This window comes from Stegodyphus dumicola, chromosome 7 (genome assembly GCF_044657685.1).
Source record: "Stegodyphus dumicola isolate Sdum_Otavi_A_Nest chromosome 7, ASM4465768v1".
In the NCBI taxonomy this organism is placed as follows: Eukaryota; Metazoa; Arthropoda; class Arachnida; order Araneae; family Eresidae; genus Stegodyphus; species Stegodyphus dumicola.
The window spans coordinates 70,310,016-70,327,795 of NC_140774.1; the positions used below are offsets into that span (position 1 = coordinate 70,310,016).

Here is a 17,780-nt window from a genome sequence, read left to right on the forward strand (position 1 = left end):
AACAATAAATTAATAAATCAAATACAACGAATTAAAATTATCTGCACAGATACAATAGATTTACAACTCGAAATTTTGCTCTTTATTTAAATTCTCAAAAATAATCTAATACCCATTCAATTCATTAACCATTGCCTTAGAAGAGCAGGCGTTAAATACTCACTCTAAATCATTTAACTGATAGGGATATGATAATTTGTTCCTAAACCTGAGAAGGCGGTATAAGTTGGATGACTATCAGTTGAAGGATTTGTATATAGTGTAATTACTCAGTTGTATATATTGTAAAAAGCTAATTGTCTTATGCTGTTACTAAAAAAATGGTCCTATTTCATAATCTTTAGTCTGTCTAATAGCCCTTAGACAGTGAAAATTACTTTTTTCCTTTCTTAAATTCTTAATCATTTCGACACAACAATTAGCCAGAAATTAATTAATTTCCATTCACTAGTATTTTCAAAAAAATCTTAACAAACAGTTTCACTCAAATAAGAACTCCACATAATACATCCCTCAAGAATTCCGAGTCCCACCCACTACCATAAATTACTTCACCTAAGTCTTACCGACTGATATTATTCAAAGCCACGCTGCCGCTAAGAATTTTTCAGACACCCTACACTTCTGAGTCAGACACGAAGAGAACACTTTGCCGACTCCCCCCTAGAAAGAATGTAAGTTACTTAATAATTTTTCTGGCCTTTATATCTTCATGTACATTCACTGTTCTTATTATATTTTTTATTTTTATATTATTTTTGATTTGTTTTTACAAAGTTTGCATTATTTATCTTATTTTGCAATTTTTTATGTTTATTTCAACTTTATACTTTGAATTCTATTTCATAATGACAATTTCCAATGTTTAATTTTTACAAATAATATAGAACTCAAATGCATAAACACAGGGGTGTCGGGGGACGGTTACTCGAGTTTTTTCGGAATTCCCTACAGAAATAGCTTTTCACTCAAAATTGAATTGGCCAAAATGCTTCATAGGAATAAGTTCTTTGAGTATCAGCATTGGTTCATAATCCCTTCTATTCGCGGAAATATTTGGCCCGACTAGAATTGCCGGTTTGGCTTAGCCTTATTACTCGAGTAAAGACGAAACACCTTCGTATTTGCGTATTCATTTATTAATTATTGTTCATTGAACGGGAGTCGGTTTGTTCCCGTTGAGAAGTCAACTAATTTCCGATCAATGACAATGATTACATGCATTTAATTTTTCCTTTTACGATTGAAATTTTGTTCTTCATGATGATTTAATTCCAGTCCCCGCTAAAACATTATTAACATTTTACTTTCAAGTTACTTCAAAACATCTTTCAAAATATAACTTACTAGTATGGACTTACTCTTTTAAAATAATTCTACTTTAATTAAACTTAGGAGATAATATAATCAATTAATCAATATTGTTTAGGAAATAAATTATTATTATTAACTTACTTTGCAGCAATTGCGCAAGTAGTCGTAACTTGTTTTCGCAAAAAATGAATTTAAGATCATACAACATTTGATATGCTAAATAGCAGCTATTAGCGCTATTTATTTCTTTCCTAATGTACCTACTTTATATATTATCTCCAACCTTTTTCTAATTTTTTTAATTTTAAGTTTTAAAGTTCTTCTATAAAAACTTTACTGTATTGAATGTTAGCAGCCTCCTTACTTTTAAATTTTGCTCGTTTATCTCAAATTGAAACCATTAAATGTCATTCCACTAGAAGACAAACTTGAAAATTTAACACAATGCTTGCTACAGGTAACCCCAAAAAACAATTTTTATAAAAAACATTTAACTGTATTTACACGATTACCTGCGGCACCTGACATATGAAATATATAAGACAGACTAAAAACAATCTTAACTTTCGAATCAATAACAACCATAGAGCTCAAATTAAAAAATTCAACGCAAAAAAAAAAAAAAAAATAGCATTAAAATAAGTACACCATCACAACTCAATACAGCAGAATTAGAGCACTTTAAAAACACCGTGACCTCTATTCAACTTCAGATATTAGATATAATACCCAATCACAAAACACAAATTTTTCAGGAATCTCTCTATATACTAAAACAACGTTCACTTTATCCATATGGACTTAACACTTATATACATAGTCTAATAATATTTCTAAACAATCTATTTTCAGCCAATTTAAGCTTTACAGCAACAAAACGCAGAGAGGAAAAAGAGGAAGCAAATTAAAAAATAATGCGAGATTTTTATCCACTTTGGATACACTTGCATTGAAAAAACAATTGAAATGTTTTTTTGTCTCTACTTCCCCAAGAAACTTCTCAACTGGTTACACTCTTGTACTAATAAATTCCTTATCAAACTAAAAAAAATTCATACAAGACAGCTACGACCACATACAAATGATTAAAGACATGATTCTCGATTTTAGTCTTTTCAGACTTTCTAATAGTCTCACTCAATGCAAAATTTATTTTAAAGTCAATTTTCTGCATCCGCAGTTTGACAATATTCATTTCTCAAGAATCATCAGCGATTGTAAAGTTTACTTCCCAGCTGTTGACACAATACCAATGGTAGCATTTAAATATCAAAGGACCTTAAGCAACTTGCTCACTAACCACCATGAAATAGATGAAACAGCAGAATGACATTGTAAGACACCAGTTTACAGCAATTACGTAGATTCTCATTACCAGCACATAATTACTGGCAACCTGAAAATCATACAAAACCATCAACTAAAAACACTAATGAGTTATGGTACAAAATTTAGACCAGTCAGAAACATAACTAAAAATTACTGTTACAAGACTTTTGAAAACACCATCAACAAATTTATAGTTAAAGCAAGCTATTAACTGAATTTACCTATAGATACCTTCTTAAAATGAAAAGATAAAATTCTTCAACGCATATCCACCGAAATCAGTGACCTCAAGTTTAAAAGTACACTGAATTGGTCGCAACTTACATCAGATAATAAAAAATTAAAACAGCTTTTTACTATTACAAAAATAGATAAAGCAAATAATAACTTTAGCATTATATGAAAACAATTCTATGCAGAAATTATTCATAAAGAACTTCTCAACGTAATTACTTATCAATTAGCCAACCTTACAGACACATCTATAATAAACAGGATTAAAACTTTTCATAAAAAACTCAATATTACTTTCAATACAAACTACAACAGATTTGCTAACCTTTATGCTATTCCGAAATTCCATAAAACACCATTAAAATTCAGATTTATCGCTAATGGAACTAATAATTACAATTATTATTTTTCAATTCAACTTAAAAAAAATCTGTAAATTTATTTTCAACGATTGTAACACTAATCATAACTATTGCTGGATCATCCATAATAACAGTCCTGTCATTAATGCCATTCAAACAATTAACATCCAAAACATTAACTACTATGACTTTGAAAACTTATATACCTCACTTCCTCTAGAAGAAATCTATACCAGTCTACTTGATCTGCTTAAACTCTTCCCTGATATGCTCAATATTATGACTCTTAACAAATGGAAAACCTACCTAAAATGCACACTTTTTCATAACTACATCAGGTTTCAAAATCAACTTTTTAAACATGTCAGAAGTTTGCCAATGGGCTTACATTCCAGTACCTCGATCTGTAATATCTTTTTATTTATCAATGAATTTAACTTCCAAAAAAATCTACAACCACAAGAGTTAAATTACTACAAGCACACCTACAGATATATTGATGACCTTATTACAATTAATAATTTTGGTAAAATTGAACACTCCGAGATTTATCGAAATTCTCTTGCACTTAATAAAACTAATAATTCACAAAATAGCATAGACTATCTAGATCTTCAAATCATTAACTACAAAAAAATTTTACTTTTTGACAAAACAAGAAACTTCAATTTCAATACTAACAAATTAATAAATTGGAATTCCAACATTTCCAAAAAAGTAATTAACAATAAATTAATAAATCAAATACAACGAATTAAAATTATCTGCACAGATACAATAGATTTACAACTCGAAATTTTGCTCTTTATTTAAATTCTCAAAAATAATCTAATACCCATTCAATTCATTAACCATTGCCTTAGAAGAGCAGGCGTTAAATACTCACTCTAAATCATTTAACTGATAGGGATATGATAATTTGTTCCTAAACCTGAGAAGGCGGTATAAGTTGGATGACTATCAGTTGAAGGATTTGTATATAGTGTAATTACTCAGTTGTATATATTGTAAAAAGCTAATTGTCTTATGCTGTTACTAAAAAAATGGTCCTATTTCATAATCTTTAGTCTGTCTAATAGCCCTTAGACAGTGAAAATTACTTTTTTCCTTTCTTAAATTCTTAATCATTTCGACACAACAATTAGCCAGAAATTAATTAATTTCCATTCACTAGTATTTTCAAAAAAATCTTAACAAACAGTTTCACTCAAATAAGAACTCCACATAATACATCCCTCAAGAATTCCGAGTCCCACCCACTACCATAAATTACTTCACCTAAGTCTTACCGACTGATATTATTCAAAGCCACGCTGCCGCTAAGAATTTTTCAGACACCCTACACTTCTGAGTCAGACACAAAGAGAACACTTTGCCGACTCCCCCCTAGAAAGAATGTAAGTTACTTAATAATTTTTCTGGCCTTTATATCTTCATGTACATTCAGTGTTCTTATTATATTTTTTATTTTTATATTATTTTTGATTTGTTTTTACAAAGTTTGCATTATTTATCTTATTTTGCAATTTTTTATGTTTATTTCAACTTTATACTTTGAATTCTATTTCATAATGACAATTTCCAATGTTTAATTTTTACAAATAATATAGAACTCAAATGCATAAACACAGGGGTGTCGGGGGACAGTTACTCGAGTTTTTTCGGAATTCCCTACAGAAATATCTTTTCACTCAAAATTGAATGGGCCAAAATGCTTCATAGGAATAAGTTCTTTGAGTATCAGCATTGGTTCATAATCCCTTCTATTCGCGGAAACATTTGGCCCGACTAGAATTGCCGGTTTGGCTTAGCCTTATTACTCGAGTAAAGACGAAACACCTTCGTATTTGCGTATTCATTTAATAATTATTGTTCATTGAACGGGAGTCGGTTTTTTCCCGTTGAGAAGTCAACTAATTTCCGATCAATGACAATGATTACATGCATTTAATTTTTCCTTTTACAATTGAAATTTTGTTCTTCATGATGATTTAATTCCAGTCCCCGTTAAAACATTATTAACATTTTACTTTCAAGTTACTTCAAAACATCTTTCAAAATATAACTTACTAGTATGGACTTACTCTTTTAAAATAATTCTACTTTAATTAAACTTAGGAGATAATATAATCAATTAATCAATATTGTTTAGGAAATAAATTATTATTATTAACTTACTTTGCAGCAATTGCGCAAGTAGTCGTAACTTGTTTTCGCACAAAATGAATTTAAGATCATACAACATTTGATATGCTAAACAGCAGCTATTAGCGCTATTTATTTCTTTCCTAATGTACCTACTTTATATATTATCTCCAACCTTTTTCTAATTTTTTTAATTTTTAAGTTTTAAAGTTCTTCTATAAAAACTTTACTGTATTGAATGTTAGCAGCCTCCTTACTTTTAAATCTTGCTCGTTTATCTCAAATTGAAACCATTAAATGTCATTCCACTAGAAGACAAACTTGAAAATTTAACACAATGCTTGCTACAGGTAACCCCAAAAAACAATTTTTATAAAAAACATTTAACTGTATTTACACGATTACCTGCGGCACCTGACATATGAAATATATAAGACAGACTAAAAACAATCTTAACTTTCGAATCAATAACAACCATAGAGCTCAAATTAAAAAATTCAACGCAAAAAAAAAAAAAAAAAAAAAAAAAAAAAAAAAAATAGCATCAAAATAAGTACACCATCACAACTCAATACAGCAGAATTAGAGCACTTTAAACACCGTGACCTCTATTCAACTTCAGATATTAGATATAATACCCAATCACAAAACACAAATTTTTCAGGAATCTCTCTATATACTAAAACAACGTTCACTTTATCCATATGGACTTAACACTTATATACATAGTCATAGAGATACTTCTAAAAAATCTATTTTCAGCCAATTTAAGCTTTACAGCAACAAAACGCAGAGAGGAAAAAGAGGAAGCAAATTAAAAAATAATGCGAGAGTTTTATCCACTTTATATACACTTGCATTGAAAAAACAATTGAAATGTTTTTTTGTCTCTACTTCCCCAAGAAACTTCTCAACTGGTTACACTCTTGTACTAATAAATTCCTTATCAAACTAAAAAAAATTCATACAAGACAGCTACGACCACATACAAATGATTAAAGACATGATTCTCGATTTTAGTCTTTTCAGACTTTCTAATAGTCTCACTCAATGCAAAATTTATTTTAAAGTCAATTTTCTGCATCCGCAGTTTGACAATATTCATTTCTCAAGAATCATCAGCGATTGTAAAGTTTACTTCCCAGCTGTTGACACAATACCAATGGTAGCATTTAAATATCAAAGGACCTTAAGCAACTTGCTCACTAACCACCATGAAATAGATGAAACAGCAGAATGACATTGTAAGACACCAGTTTACAGCAATTACGTAGATTCTCATTACCAGCACATAATTACTGGCAACCTGAAAATCATACAAAACCATCAACTAAAAACACTAATGAGTTATGGTACAAAATTTAGACCAGTCAGAAACGTAACTAAAAATTACTGTTACAAGACTTTTGCAAACACCATCAACAAATTTATAGTTAAAGCAAGCTATTAACTGAATTTACCTATAGATACCTTCTTAAAATGAAAAGATAAAATTCTTCAACGCATATCCACCGAAATCAGTGACCTCAAGTTTAAAAGTACACTGAATTGGTCGCAACTTACATCAGATAATAAAAAATTAAAACAGCTTTTTACTATTACAAAAATAGATAAAGCAAATAATAACTTTAGCATTATATGAAAACAATTCTATGCAGAAATTATTCATAAAGAACTTCTCAACGTAATTACTTATCAATTAGCCAACCTTACAGACACATCTATAATAAACAGGATTAAAACTTTTCATAAAAAACTCAATATTACTTTCAATACAAACTACAACAGATTTGCTAACCTTTATGCTATTCCGAAATTCCATAAACACCATTAAAATTCAGATTTATGGCTAATGGAACTAATAATTACAATTATTATTTTTCAATTCAACTTAAAAAAAATCTGTAAATTTATTTTCAACGATTGTAACACTAATCATAACTATTGCTGGATCATCCATAATAACAGTCCTGTCATTAATGCCATTCAAACAATTAACATCCAAAACATTAACTACTATGACTTTGAAAACTTATATACCTCACTTCCTCTAGAAGAAATCTATACCAGTCTACTTGATCTGCTTAAACTCTTCCCTGATATGCTCAATATTATGACTCTTAACAAATGGAAAACCTACCTAAAATGCACACTTTTTCATAACTACATCAGGTTTCAAAATCAACTTTTTAAACATGTCAGAAGTTTGCCAATGGGCTTACATTCCAGTACCTCGATCTGTAAAATCTTTTTATTTATCAATGAATTTAACTTCCAAAAAAATCTACAACCACAAGAGTTAAATTACTACAAGCACACCTACAGATATATTGATGACCTTATTACAATTAATAATTTTGGTAAAATTGAACACTCCGAGATTTATCGAAATTCTCTTGCACTTAATAAAACTAATAATTCACAAAATAGCATAGACTATCTAGATCTTCAAATCATTAACTACAAAAAAATTTTACTTTTTGACAAAACAAGAAACTTCAATTTCAATACTAACAAATTAATAAATTGGAATTCCAACATTTCCAAAAAAGTAATTAACAATAAATTAATAAATCAAATACAACGAATTAAAATTATCTGCACAGATACAATAGATTTACAACTCGAAATTTTGCTCTTTATTTAAATTCTCAAAAATAATCTAATACCCATTCAATTCATTAACCATTGCCTTAGAAGAGCAGGCGTTAAATACTCACTCTAAATCATTTAACTGATAGGGATATGATAATTTGTTCCTAAACCTGAGAAGGCGGTATAAGTTGGATGACTATCAGTTGAAGGATTTGTATATAGTGTAATTACTCAGTTGTATATATTGTAAAAAGCTAATTGTCTTATGCTGTTACTAAAAAAATGGTCCTATTTCATAATCTTTAGTCTGTCTAATAGCTCTTAGACAGTGAAAATTACTTTTTTCCTTTCTTAAATTCTTAATCATTTCGACACAACAATTAGCCAGAAATTAATTAATTTCCATTCACTAGTATTTTCAAAAAAATCTTAACAAACAGTTTCACTCAAATAAGAACTCCACATAATACATCCCTCAAAAATTCCGAGTCCCACCACTACCATAAATTACTTCACCCAAGTCTTACCGACTGATATTATTCAAAGCCCCCGCTGCCCCTAAGAATTTTTCGGACAGCCTACACTTCTGAGTCAGACGCGAAGAGAACACTTTGCCGACTCCCCACTAGAAAGAATGTAAGTTACTTAATAATTTTTCTGGCCTTTATATCTTCATGTACATTCACTGTTCTTATTATATTTTTTATTTTTATATTATTTTTGATTTGTTTTTACAAAGTTTGCATTATTTATCTTATTTTGTAATTTTTTATGTTTATTTCAACTTTATACTTTGAATTCTATTTCATAATGACAATTTCCAATGTTTAATTTTTACAAATAATATATAACTCAAATGCATAAACACAGGGATGTCGGGGGACGGTTACTCGAGTTTTTTCGTAATTCCCTACAGAAATTGTTTTTCACTCAAATTTGAATTGGTTAAAATGCTTCACAGGAATAAGTTCTTTGAGTATCAGCATTGGTTCATAATCCCTTCTATTCGCGGAAATATTTGGCCCGACTATAATTGCCGGTTTGGCTTAGCCTTATTACTCGAGTAAAGATGAAACACCTTCGTATTTACGTATTTATTTATTAATTATTGTTCATTGAACGGGAGTCGGTTTGTTCCCGTTGAGAAGTCAACTAATTTCCAATCAATGACAATGATTACATGCATTTAATTTAACTTTTCGTTTTACAATTGAAATTTTATTCTTCATGATGATTTAATTCCAGTCCCTGTAAAACATTATTAACATTTTACTTTCAAGTTACTTCAAAACATCTTTCAAAATATAACTTTTTAGTATGGACTCACTCTTTTAAAATAATTCTACTCTAATTAAACTTAGGAGATAATATAATCAATTAATCAATATTGTTTAGGAAATAAATTATTTACATATATATATATATATATATGAGAAAGTCGAAGTCAGAGTCTTTAAAATTCCAGGAGTCTGAGTCTGTCATTTTTCCTACAGACTCCGCAGGCCTGGTTTTTCAAACAGTGAACTCTCCAAAATGAAATCAACACTAATAATTACACAAGCTGTAGATTTTGTATCTTTTATTTTTTTAAGTTATAGAACCTTTTTTTTTTTTTTTTTTTTTTTTTTTGTTTATTAAATCCTTACTAGGTTATGACCATTCTGAAGGGGCAAAACTGATGATGAATACAACTGGTAGTAAAAATAGCTTGGTTGATATGAAAGTACATTACAGAAATTAAAAGTATATATTGTTATATTCTACTTCATTCATAATAAGGTGGCAAAACTAATTATGAGGAACTCCCATCTAAGTTTAAGAAATTAATATTAGTTCTTTCAATGCAGCAGTTATCTAATTTATTACCAGTTTTTTTTTTTTTTTTTTTTTTTTTATCTCTTTTAAGTTTTATAGACATTATGATTTATGTATAACTCCTAACTTTGAAATACGAAAAACCACAAGGTTCTTGTGCCAAAAACTGGAAGTGCTCTGTGGCAGCAACATTTCAAAAAAACTTCAAACTGATTTAAATTCATATTATAATGCATGATTCAGGATATTCAACTATTTATGATACAATTTTGACATAAAATATATTAATATTTAATTATGCATTTCCACTACTATTAGCAGTGCTTGTAGAGCAATTTTTATATCTGCCGCTTTTCCTTTTACTATTTCAAGTACTTCAAGTAAAAACTTTTTCAAAAACTTTATTTTAATTTTTCTATCTACCTTTAAATATTACGACTTGTAAATTGGAATTTATGTAGACTTCAAATTGTAACTTTTAGTTTTCTTTATTTTACTTTGAAATATTTGAATTTTTATTTAATAATCATTGTATGTACTATTGTGTGGGTAAACTTTTTATATGTATCTCATACTGATGTAAGACAAAATTAAATACAAATATCAATTGATTAACAATAGGTTGAACTTTTATAAAAAATTTTACATATGTATACAAGAGATTTAAGAAAATTCAGATCAAATCAAATTTTATTAGAAAAATTGTGCTAAAAATCAGCAGGGATGAAGGAATGAATTTATTAATTCAATAATAATTTCCTTTATTGCTCAAAATCACAGTACTTGCATATTAGCCTTAGTAGAAGTCATCAAATTTTCAGACTGTGCCAAACTTTGGCAACCATGCTCATAACAGTCCTTCAGTAAAGCAACACTGCCCTTTTTGTACATTTTTTTTTTTTTTTTTTTTTGATATTCCAAGTTCCAAAGGTTTTATACACAAATCATGATATTTTTTGCTTTAAAGTTAGTTTTGAAATATGACTTTGTGGAATTTGCCAGAAATGAAAAAACTATGGTAAAATTTCTGCAAGAATATAGAATTTTGAAGGAAATAACAAGGAAATGCATTTCCTTCATAGTCGTTGCCGCGGATTGAAGCCAAGTCTCAGCAATTGTCCAATGTTTTTTAACCGAAAACAAATTGCTGAGTACTTTGAGGTCAGAATAGTACAAAAAAATTACAGAAAGATTTGAAGAATGTGTTTTATTTTTAATGCATTACATAATCCTTATTTAATAATTCAAATTTGTATTTTAAATTGCTAAAGTATATCTTCTTTTCATACATTATTAATAATGTTTACCAACTTATGATAAATATCGATAAATTGGGAATCTTTCTAAAAAAAGTGTGAAAACTACCAACTTGGACCCGATAAGTAATTTTTGCCTTTCATTTGAAAAACTGCCTAATTGCACAAAGGTGGTTACATTATTATGCAAGTACAATTACTTTCCTTAGTAAACACTAAAAATTAAATATTGAGAAACATGTCAAAAACCCAGGAAATTTGACAGCTATAATTATGACTATTTATTCAAGATGATTCAAAACTCATCAAATTCTGAATTATTATCTCATGAATAATGAAGATGTGCAGCATATATGCATACGGTGATATAAAAATAGCTAACTGCCCAGAACACTCTTTTTAAAATGTTTCATTTCAAAATATGTTTTACATTTTTATCATGTGATTTGGTACTAGTACTTGATTTTTACAACCCCAATGATAAATTGCCAAATTATGTAAAAAATGGCAACCATAAACACTCTCTTTTGTCTTATATTTGTCGAATTAACAAATATTCAAAACAATAATGTACTTGAAATAAATACAACAATAAATAAAAAATACAATACCAAGTAGCTGAAATTATTGCAATAATATAGTTGAAATTGATTAGAGTTTGTTCGTGCCACAAAAAAATGCTGTCAAGATATTTCCACAATAGAGGATATTTGATGGGTTATGCCGTGAAAGTGGCAAGTGCTTTCTTGTTCAGATTCTAAATCAGGAAGCAAGGAAGCTGGTAGCAACGATTGTTGCCCACATAGTGGAAGGATCAACAACATATTCAGATTTTTGGCGAGCTTATAAAACGAGCTTGAAAATGCTGGTTTTAGCCATTTAACTGTGAATCCCACATTTAATTTTGTTGATCCAACAATGGGAGTTCTGCATAATACCTTTACGCATGTGCGTTTAATGTATAACTGACGGTATAAGCTAAGCTAAAATTACCTAATTATCTATTTCAGTTAATGTTGCAGATTGCATTGTTCTTTAATCTTCTAATTGGTTTTCTAACAGCTTATTATTTTTTGCAGACTGTTAAAGCAATTTTATAAAAGTAAGCTTGAACTTTCGATTATGTCAGAAAGAATTTCCGATTCTGGAACTGCCAAAGGATCTACAAAGCGAAAGCATGTTTTGATGTACATCATACAAAAAGTGGAATTGCTGCAAAAAATGAATAAAGGCATATTCTTTGTTTCTCTAACTATTCCGAAATCTGTTTATCAATTTCACGCTGCTCTGTGGGAGGGGAGGGGCGGAAACGTTGCAGCACGGAATGAACTGGAAGTTATCTTCAGGGCAGATGTTTTTAATTTATTCGGCTTATAATTCCTTACTAAATGTAGTATTTCATCTTGATGTACTCCGTCTTTGATATGATTTAAATCAAATTCCTCGTCATTATAAATATCACGAATACACATCAAATAGTTTTCTGGTTGCAATTTTCTAATTTCGACTATGGGTAATGTATGCTTTATGCATGCGCGCATTGAAAGAAATGTTTAATAAAGTAAACAAATAAATATTAAGCTTTTTTTTATAAATTTTGATACCCTTTAGATCATAATTGGCTCTTTATTTCATAAATTATGGTTTCATATTTTTAATTTTATAATTTCTGCATGCCATCTTACCAGATTTAAACTGATGATCTGTAATCTGGAAAAACCGATAATCCGGAATCACCAAAGTCCTGACGAGTCCGGATTAAAGACTTTTGACTATATATAATTAGAAAACATTTACACAAAAACGCCAGAATAGTCCATCGGTTGGACGTAATAAATCTGTTTGATAACTCACGCGGTGACCACTCTTTTAGTGTTATCCAAGTTTGACACAGTTCTTCAGCTATCTAATATTTACTATTGTTCACTGTCTCTTTTGCATATCCCACACAAATAAAATTTTGGACGAATTAAAGATATTTAATGGAGCAGCTACAAATTCATGCAGATTAACTAATCATGTAGAACCTCTCAAAATATCCCCACAATTTTCTTGTACATATATTTTGTGCTGTCTAGTTAAACACCATCTAGTATTAGCAGATTTGCAATAGTGCAGATGCATGCATTTCAACAGTTGTTATCCAATTAAGCAAAATCATGACTTAAAATAAATTTTTACATTAACTATTCACAAATGCATCTTGCATCACTGCTAACAATATATTTTTCCAAATCTTAAATAATCTTCCAATTTCAAACTTTGTACAGCAGCAATAGAAACCATTTAGCCATGAAGCAAGTTGAAAAACGTAACTTCATACTAAACATATGTCAAACTTTCTTACTACACTTTAGCTTCGCCAGAGAAATTCATGTATCTACTCTTGACAAATATGGCACACAATATGTACCAAAGTTATATATTATATTTTCGTTTATAGTTGCATTAGCTTTCTTTAAAAGTTTAATACTTGATTTTGTTTTTATTTATTAAATAAGCATTTAAAAATGCAATTTTTAATTCTTGTATAAGATTTTTAGGTACTTACGTATTTTCTTTGACCTGATGCTGTCTCCATATGATCTCTGCTAAATAAGATTCTAAATGATGTCTCGCTGTCCCCACTGTCTCTTATTCCTCCATTTAGCACTGCTCCACATTCTCTCAAATGTTTGTATATGAACTCCTATATCAGGATCAATAAAATTGTATTTATGATTAACTCTTACATGTAGGAATCCTTCTGTTTCTATTTGTTTGAAACCTTTCTAAATGTCAGAATAAATTGTGCTACCATCTGCAATGTTTTTAGTAATTTTATTAAGAAGAGTAGAGCCAGTTCTATTAGGAACAAATGAATCTTTTGTTTCGCGTAATACTCGACCGCAATTATTCTTACACTTAGTAAACAAACTTTCATCAATTTCCACAATGCAATCTGATCCACCTACCTTCTTGTTTGGTTTATTCTCCATATCCAAGACACATAATTCACGCATCCAATTGTTCCAATCTATAACAGTTTTATCCCATAAATCAAGTTGCTTTTCACAAAATTTAATAGACGTCAACTCCTCGCACCAGCAGTGTATGAACCTCAAAGCTGAACAAAATGGAATTCTGCTTCCTTCAAACCAGTTGTCTTTGTCAACTCCTCGCACCAGCAGTATATGAACCTCAAAGCTGAACAAAATGGAATTCTGCTTCCTTCAAACCAGTTGTCTTTTCTAAGTCCTACTTGCTGATCACATTGTCTTAAATTACATTTCCCAAACGTACAATTACCAAAATAAAGTTTCATATTATGCAAATTGGTACATTTTCATTTTTTGGTAAAATATTTCACTCCTGAAAAAATAAAATTGCATCTTCTTCTGTGTTTGGCAAATCTCACTCATTTTCATAGCACTAAAAAATGTCGTCAAAAATCAGCAAACAACAAGGCAAAAAGAAATCAAAAGATAACTGCATGCGAACAACAGGATTGCTCCTTATTGGTGCATCAGCACAACTTCTGCTGCAGTGTCGTTAATATATAAATACCGATTTTTAATAGGATGAATTTTACATCTTACCAATTTTTACGTTTGATAGCTATCAAGAGATGCAGCTCATTTCACAGTATTAGCCATATATATTCCAAGTAATCGTATTTAAAGATATTTTCTGATTTTAAACAAAGAATTTTAAAAAATAAATTTTGAATCACATTGCAGATTTTTAAATATTTAATACTTAGATTTACTACTTTATATTCTTTGATGACATTAAATTTTCCCATATACTTAAAATAAAGTCTTCATTTATATGATCCCTCACATAGTAACAAAAATTAGTTTCAAATATATGATTTATGCCATTTTCCTGAACCCAATTTTCTTTTACATATTTTGCCATATAAGTAGTATTATTTCTGTACCTTTTTTTTTCTTTTTTAAACACCTACTTACAATACATATATAACTATATAAATAAATGCACTAAATATTATTAGTTTCATTCAAATTTTCATGAACTGGACTAGATGAATGCTAATTTTGCTATTTACTAAATATACTCTGTTTCACTCCTTTAAAAATTTCTGTATGGAAGCAGCTGGGGTTTTCTTCTGCAAAGGATCTGTTGGCGCCGATGCCTATTTATTCGCCAAGCTCACAAACGGCTAATCGACCATGATTTTAGCAGTGTATAGTCAAAGAATAAGTACTATTAGAGACATTCTTTGGTATAGTTAAGTTGCAAGATATTTATCATATGGAAGCCATGATTTTAGCTGTGTACAAGTCATGTTATAAGATATTTAGCATTATGAAGTAAAATGAATAGGTTGATAATGACATTTAGCGGTGTATAGTTATCCCGGAAGGACGCAGGATGTATTATTTAACACGAGAACGCGCGTCGCAATTAAATGACATACAAATGAAAACATATTATTACAATTCAGTAAAATAATGCATTCTGTATTAATTGCAACATTTATTATATAAAATAACTTAAAAATAATGTTAATTTAAAATTAATAACAAATAAAAGTACTTACATTTTCTTCAGATGACTAGGAATCATTGATTTCTATGAGAAATTTGTGTTTTTTATTTTTGAATGCAATTATAATCCAAATTATGCAGAATTATTACATGGATAATGAGTTATGTAATTAATTTCGAAATCAATTAGGCTCAAGAAAATAAGATATTTTATAGTTTATACATGAAGCTTCTATTTCACAGTGTTCTTGACATATTTTTTTTTACACTTCACACCTACAGTTTTTGATTTTCTGTCTTTTTTTCTTGAGCACATATAACATCTCCGGTAACATAATTTTCTTTTCTTTGTTTGCGAATCTTCAAGAGAATCTTCCATTATATTCCTACTGTTTCAGTTATGACTCCAAATGAGGATCTAAACATGCAAAGGCCAAATCAGACGTGCCTCCTATTCCTGAACTTCTCTGGTGGAGTTTTAGTAGATGAAAGCAAGATCCTTGATTTTATGCCAGCAATATTTAATAGCGAAAATAATATGCCTATCAGTTTGACATTCTGGTCACAGAATAAGTGGCACCCATTTCGTCAACTATATCAACTGCTCCTTTTGTCATGTTATAACGTAATTACTTCTTCAAATCTCCCGTGCTTTCATCAATATGGTCATCATTGTGCATAGTTGACAAAAGGTTAACATATTTGTTCTTTTCAGCCATATAAGAAAGTAGCATTATATCCTTTTGAAACCCCAAGAGAGTTGAATGCTGTTCTCTATTCTTATCTGACACAAATTCAGGTGGGATAATCTTATCCTTGCATATTGTTCCCATGTTCAAAGTATAGAAGGATCTAAAATCAACCACAGTAAATATCTTTATACCATATCTTGCAGGTTTCTTGGGCATATACTGCCAAAAGGAGCATTGTCCTCGAAAAGGTTCTAGCTTTTCGTCCTAAGTCATGTATTCCCCTACATGATATAATTTCTAACAATTCTCGACAAAATTTTCAAACAAATCTCTTATTGGAGCTAATTTATCACTCTTTCTTCTATCATCCCGTGTTCCGACATTATCAAATCGTAAGGCACGAAGAATGAAAAGAAAATATATAGTTCATTTGTTTTATGAAAAATATCCAATCTTGTTCCATTAGTCGCCCATAATTCTCTAGCATTTACAAGGGAGGATTTGTGCAATCCACCTATGTACGATTCCTAAAAAAGCAAGAAACTCTTCTTTCTCCATAGGTTTTGTGTCTCTTTTAAAATTTCCCGAAATATTTTTTTACATAAATATTAGAGCATCTCACAATCATTTCAATCATTGTGTCACCAATATTAGCTTCCATGCATCGATGGGTGAAGCCACATCTTTAGATATATGTGTATTGCCAGGCAATTTTTTTATATTATGGGAATCTTTGAATTTGAAAGTGTTCTTTCTTCCATTCTGTTGTTTTATCTTTTCCTACAAAATAGTCAGTTTAATCACAAGGAATGTCTTCTGTAGAGTCGCACTCTTTTTCTGATTCAGACTGATAATCACTAAATACATTGTAAAGTATTTTGCAGTAATTGACAAAATAACAGATGATCTTCTTAATAAAACATAAATTTTATTTTTAGTTTTGGGAGATAGATAATTTGAATAAAACTCTTTAGTGGCAAAATTTTCATACAACTACTAGCTGGTAAACTTCAGAATTCTCATTTTAAACAATTTCTTACATTGCTGAGCAATGGTTACATCATACAAATATGGAATTGCCACTTCAATAATAAATATATATTTATTTGTTAAATAATAAAATATTCTTCATTATCTGAATACTCATTTTCATACATCTTCATTATCTGAATCTTGTAAGAAGGTCCACCTCTGAAAAGATGTTTGGAAACTTATAAGAAATGATTTTCTGCAAATTTATCTTAAAATGGACCTAATTCAATGCTATATACATTAGTGCAATTTAGAATATCCAATGTGAGAATGGAAAAAGCAATATTCTCATTTCCATTTATGAAATAACCAATGCTGTTGACAAATTAATATGTACCCTATGATAATTCCAGTTCCAGGATATCATTGAAATTATTTCTGCCTATAACAGATGAGGGAAAACCGCTGATGAAATTAAACATAACAACATCATTTTCTTCTGAATGATACAGCCATGTATGAAAAAGGCAGATGAAACACTTCTCAAAATGTTCTATCTGAAATGAGTCGTAA

General features: G+C 29.5%; 1 protein-coding gene across 8 annotated transcripts in view; it reads right to left on the bottom strand.

The window, feature by feature from the left end:
• Nucleotides 1-17,780, bottom strand: part of Ing3 (Inhibitor of growth family, member 3) — a 109,468-nt gene that overhangs the window by 84,778 nt on the left and 6,910 nt on the right. For 4 of the 8 annotated variants that reach the window (XM_085820415.1, XM_085820413.1, XM_085820412.1 and 1 more), the window contains exon 2: nt 13,602-13,739. The exons of the other annotated variants lie outside the window; for them this stretch is intronic. The gene's annotated coding sequence lies outside the window, so the exon portion shown is untranslated. The remainder of the gene's footprint in view (nt 1-13,601; nt 13,740-17,780) is intronic. 8 annotated transcript variants of the gene reach the window in all.